Source organism: Zootoca vivipara, chromosome 15, assembly GCF_963506605.1.
Source record: "Zootoca vivipara chromosome 15, rZooViv1.1, whole genome shotgun sequence".
Lineage (NCBI taxonomy): Eukaryota > Metazoa > Chordata > Lepidosauria > Squamata > Lacertidae > Zootoca > Zootoca vivipara.
In genome coordinates, this window is record NC_083290.1 from 12,638,328 (window position 1) to 12,644,327 (window position 6,000).

The 6,000-nt window shown below is 50.0% G+C and overlaps 1 protein-coding gene across 1 annotated transcript in view; it reads right to left on the reverse strand.

Moving 5' to 3' along the window:
* SH2B2 (SH2B adaptor protein 2) overlaps nt 1-5,671 on the reverse strand; it is a 47,594-nt gene extending 41,923 nt beyond the window's left edge. The window contains exon 1 of the mRNA XM_035139936.2: nt 5,481-5,671. The gene's annotated coding sequence lies outside the window, so the exon portion shown is untranslated. The remainder of the gene's footprint in view (nt 1-5,480) is intronic.
* Nucleotides 5,672-6,000: the final 329 nt, after the last annotated feature.

The window sequence follows — 6,000 nt, forward strand, 5'->3', positions numbered from 1 at the left end:
TAAATCAGGGGCAGGCAGACTCGGGATTGCGGGATTTACTTTCTGGGATGTGTCCTTGAATTTTGACAAAGGCACCTGCTTGCCTGAATGGAGGATAAGAGAGGTGTGTGTGTGTGTGTGTGTGTGTGTGTGTGTGTGCGTGTGTGTGCATACTAGCCTAAGTTTTCTCTATTTCCATTGCTCCACCCACCTTTGCCCCTGGCCCCACCCACTAGTGGCATGGAGCGCTCGGAAGATCCAGCCCCCATTTGGCCCCTGGGGGCAAAGGTTCCCCATCCCTGTTTTGCAACAACAGCCAAGTGTCCTAAATTGGCTGAGGAATTATGGGAAATGCAAATCTATACCATTATTAACACTGCTGCCGTCTAACACAAATCCGAGCTGGGAAATTCAATTACATACAGCATGTGAGCTGCAGTATTGCTACACTTGCCGCTAATTACTTTCAACGGTGCAAACTAAAGACACCTTGCAGGAATCCCGGCGATCCCTGGCAGCCTGCACAGAAATGCCTTCCCACGAGAAGCGGCCCTCTCTGCCACGGGTTTCAGCTTCACCATCCAATCCTTCCGATATAATCTCAAACACTCCCCCGCTGGGTGTCACTAAACACTCCGAGTTGTGTCCAGTTATAGGTTCTACACTCAGAGTAGACCTACTGAAATAGATGGGACACGAGCAACTTGCTCGTTTGTTTCATTTCTTGATTGCATGCCAGAAAAGTTCTTCCTGATGTTTAGTCGGAGTCTGCTTGTAACTTGAATAATACATTGGTTCAGGTCCCAGCCTCTGGAGAGAGGAGAAAACAAACTTGTTCCATCCTTCATTTTCGCAGCTCAGTAACAGCATCATCTGCCTTGCACACAGATTTCCAGGTCGAATTTCTGACATTTCCAGGTAGGGCTGGAGAGGACTCCCCCGTGAAATCCTGGAGAGCTGCTGCCAGTCAGTGCAGACAGTACTGAGCTAGATGGAATAACGGTCTGACTCAAGCCTGAGGCAGCTTACTGGTCCTTTCCACAAAGCTTAAAAAACTCATCAAAGGTATCATGGCAAAAGGAGAGGTGGGGGGGGGGGCCCTCCTGTGCTGCTCAAGACATGGTTGAACTCCAAATCCCATCATTCCTAAAAGCCGTATTGGCAGAGGCTGATGGGACTTGGAGTCCAACAACATCTGGAGGCCATGAAAGAGCCGCATCCCTGGAACAAGGTTTCATGGATGGTGGTCCACTTTTTGAGATGCATATAGGCTATATTTTAATAGCAGCCAGAGTTAACAGCTATAATTAACATTTGCAAAACAGTTGTTAGCGATAAGCACAGGCATCCTGGCATTTGGTGATCTAATTAACACATGTATTGTGGTGAGAGAGAAAAGAGAGCTCTGGTTGTTAAGTTTTACTCAGCGTAGATCCACTGAAATTAAAGGGCCTAGCTTAGTCCTGTTCATTCTTTCCAACTGATGTGCTCCAAGTACAGCTGACTGCCACCCTTAATCCCTATTTAAGTAGGGTTGCCATATTTCAAAAAATAAAAACCAGGACACCCCAAAACTGTTGAGCGTCCCAGACGTCGATTCCACCTTTGAAATCCCAGTAATGTCTGGGAAAATCCAGATGTATGGCAGCTCTATATTAAAGCCAACAGTAACAGAACTGAACATTTTCATGAATTGATTTCAGCCAAGTGGAATCGTTGCCCTGATAACAAGTAACATTACTTGGCAGTAACAGCAGCTACATTTAAACCGGTGATATCTACTCTCTGGACAATATCCCTGGCAATCCTTGTCCTAGAATTTGCCTGGATTGGGTAATACATTCTTAAAACTTCCACCCTTCTTCGGGATTTAGCCTCCCCTCCCAAGGTATCCTGGGACACTTGAGCCTCAGAGCAAGAGGTACACACATATTTACCGGTACTTATATGTCATATTTATATTTCACCTCTCCTCCAAAGGAGCACATGGTAGCACACATGGTTCTCCCTGTATTGCAGGGATTGGACTAGATGGCCCTAAGGGGTCCCTTCCAATTATACAATTGTTAATTCCCTTTATCCTCACAACAACCCTGGCCCAAGGTCACCCAGGAAGCTCCATGGCTAAGTGGGGGTTTGAACCCTGGTCTCTCCCAGGCATTAGTCCAACGTATGTGCTAGAGACAAGATGCATCTAGAACCCACAAACCCTAAACCTGCAAACACACTGCAATTGCTGAGGTATAGTTTGAACCATTGATAACATGCATTTTTCAGTTTCTTTTAATTTTATTATTTTTTATCATGCCTTTCCCCAGAGCTCAAGCATGGGCTGCCTGCATTTTATCCGTGCAACGAACCCCCTCCGAGGCAAGTTAGGTTCAGAGAATGACTGACTAGATTACTACTGTGAGCTCCATGGCCCAGTGGGGGAAGCTATGGCTATTTAAAGTGGTTTTGTAGTGCTTTTAAATGTACGCTGAAAATGTGGCCTGCTGCATTCACAAAAATGTGTACACTGATCTTGTGCTGATGAGAGCCCATGTCCACAATACCTGGCAGGCACTAGCTCGGAGAAGCCTGGCTTAGAGTGCTGGATTAGGCCCATGGCACCCAGGTTCAAATCCCCACATGGCCACAAAGAAGAAGAAGAGTAGTTTAGATTTGATATCTCGCTTTATCACTACCCGAAGGAGTCTCAAAACGGCTAACATTCTCCTTTCCCTTCCTCCCCCACAACAAACACTCTGTGAGGTGAGTGAGGCTGAGAGACTTCAAAGAAGTGTGACTAGCCCAAGGTCACCCAGCAGCTGCATGTGGAGGAGCAGGGACGCGAAACCCGGTTCACCAGATTAGAGTCTACTGCTCTTAACCACTACACCACAAAGCCCAACTCAGGTAACTCAGAGCCAGTCGCTATTCCTGCCAACCTCACAGGGTTGTTGTTAGGTTAGAGGTTGGGGGGAGGATTGAGAGAAATACTTGCACCCACCCACCCCTAAGCTCCTTGGAAAAAGGAATTGCAAATGCATCCATATAGATTGTAATGCGCCTGGGAGGAGAGCAAATCCTTCAGCTGCCTACCCAACCTTCCCAAATCTTGGTCCCATTGCCTAAATTATTACAAGAAGCTAGGAAGGGACTTATCTGCTAGAATGGCTGGGCTGCCACTCAGGAATTCATTTCTGAGATCAACCAACACATGTCCAAGCTCCTTTTGACAGGAGCAATACATTCCCAACTGGTGGCGGTTTGTGGGGGGGGGGCAAGAGACACAAGGAGAATTAAGCACCCCTCCACAACCAGCAGCCAGTCAAGATCATTATTGAACTAGTTTTCTTGTTGCTAATGTCCTGTCAATGGTAGGAACCACCCATCAGGACGCAGCACTGGGTTTTGTCCAATTATATGTGGCCATCTGTCACAGATGCTTCCTGCATTGCAGGGGGTTGGACTAGATGGCACTTGGGGGTCCCTTCCAATTCTACAGTTGTAGGATTCCTTTTCACTAGGCAACCGCTACCCTTAATGTTTAGAAAGACAAGGGCAAGCCCTTCCTCAATTCACTGCCTCCTCACACTTGAGGGATGTTTTCAAGAGCATATACAACACACATAACCCAAAAAAACCCCACCAGGGCCCAACCCCATTTGGTTTGGGCCAGAAACACATTATTGAACGAAACCAAAAGCTCACTCCATATAGAAGCCCACTTCCAACTAGTGTAACTGACAAATGGAAGCCAGAGAATGAGAGATGCAGTGATAGAAATGATCAAGGGGCAAATTCAGTCTCCTCACAACATTCCCCATCCTTCCCAAACCAAGCTTTTCCCCCTTAGGCGAAGGGCTGCCATTAGCCATAAGCCCTAAATTCTTCGGTGGGGTTTTCGCCTTGTCAGCAAAGACAGAAGCTTCCTCCACCTTTGACACAGATGAAATGTTTTGCATGCAGAGCACACACAGACACACACACACACACACACACACACACGAGCCTTGCGATTGCACCTTCTGCACATCCAGCCCACCATAATGGCAAGCATTCATGCACGGAGCTGTAGACTGGGAAGCAAAGAAGTGCACAGGGGGCAAAGGGAAGGGTCAGTGGGTTGCTCAAGGAGCCTCCCTGCCCCATATCTGGGGCACACATCCACCCCACAGAGAATAATCTCCTTGCTCTCCTGTCTCACACTACATGTGGGCAGTCAGTGGGCAGACTGGGCATTCCCAGATACGGATTTCTGCAGCCGAACCTGTGGTTATCTGGTTAAGAGCACCTGATGTCTGCCCACGCAGGTGGAAAGAGAGGAAAGCAGGCAGGCAACCCACCGGCCCCCTCCCCTGCAAAAAGGCCTCCTTACAAAATAATTGCAAGTCGGGGTGGAGGGGGGCAGCCGACTCCCAGATCTCATTAAGGGAAGGAAGGAAGGATTGGCAGGTTCATAGAATATGGATTATTCCCAGGAGATCGCCGTCCTTGCTTCACGCAACACCACTCAGGATGCAAAAAAAAAACAAAACAAAAAAAACAAAAAACACCACGTCGATCTAGCCGTGTGTGTGTGTGTGTGTGTGCGCGCGGCATTGTAATATGCAAGAGAAAAGAGGGAGTGGGAGGGAATCTCTTTCTCTCGCACACACGATCACCACCCGAGAGAGAAAAGCACCGATAAATTGCAAACAAAACAGGCATAGCGAAAAGGAGGGAGGAGGAGGAAACATTTCTCCCTAAATATTTCGCCTTGCGCGCCCGCGCGCGCGCACACACAAGCAACACCTCGCGATTCTCCAAGAGGCTTTGCAAATTTACAAGCGGGGTTTGTGTGGATCTTTTTGCCCCCCTAAATAGCTGTCACGCGCACACGTGCAAAACACACAGAAGGGCCAAATTCTTCAGGACCAATTTGCACCCCAGAAGGTGGTGGCGCGTGTGTGTGCATGCGTGTGTAAGTGGCGCGCGGGGGGGAACCCCAAATAGCTGCACAATCAAAATGTGCACCTCCTGTCATTTTAAGGTGGCAGCGCTTGCAGCACACCCAGCAGGAAGCAAATCCCGCAGGGGGCGCCCCAGGGGGGCTGCTTTACTTCCCCAGCAGACCACCCATTTGCGCTTGCGTTTTTACAAACCCCCCACAACGTTACAAACCAAACTGATCGGGAGGGTGGTGGAGAGAGATCAGCGTCCCCGCACAGCCCATAAAAAAGCACACATACAAAACAAGTGATTCTTAGTGAGAAAGCCATAATTAAAATAAAATTTAAAAAAACTGCAGGAGGAGACGATCGGGGGAAAGCACCATTCCTTGAAATCGCGGCCCTCCTTCGAGCCACCCCCAGCAAACCTTCCCGCTCGTGCAAAAAGCAAAATCTTGGGATTAAGAGCAGGAGGAAGGGACCGCGGAAAAGCAGCAGCAGGAGGAGGCGGCGGATTTCGCTGCTTCTTTTCCTTGGAGGAGGAGGAGAGGGCGAAGGGGGAGGGGGCGAGGGCGCAGCGCTTACCGGGCTTGGAGAGGCATGGAAGGGGCGTCGGGTCCGCCAGGGCTCGGTCCTCGCCCGGCGGCGTCGGTACCAGGGTGCAGGGACGGAAGGGAAGCGCTGGAGCGGGCAGGCGAGCCGCTACCGGCGCGCAGCAGCTCCCGCTGCGAGGAAGAGGCGCCCCCGCCGGTGTCTCCGAGCCGGCCCCGGTCTCCTCCCACTCGCTCGGCGGAGAAGGGTTTAAAGGGCCCGGCAGGCGGAGAAGGAGAGGTCATGTGACAAGCCGGCTCTCGCTACCCCCCCCCCCCCCGTCATACACCCGCGGTAGGCAGGGGTTGTCTTCAAAACAAAGAGCATGTGCAGAGCGCGTACCTAACTAGGCAGGGACAGCTCTGCTCCGTGTGAAGACATGGTTATTATTTTTTTCACATTGTCAAGCACGTACAGGGGGCGTGTCCCCACCCCAATGAATGGCCAGGTCTGGTATGGAATCACAGAATTGGAAGGGATCCCAAGGGGCATCTAGTCCAACCCCCTGCAATGC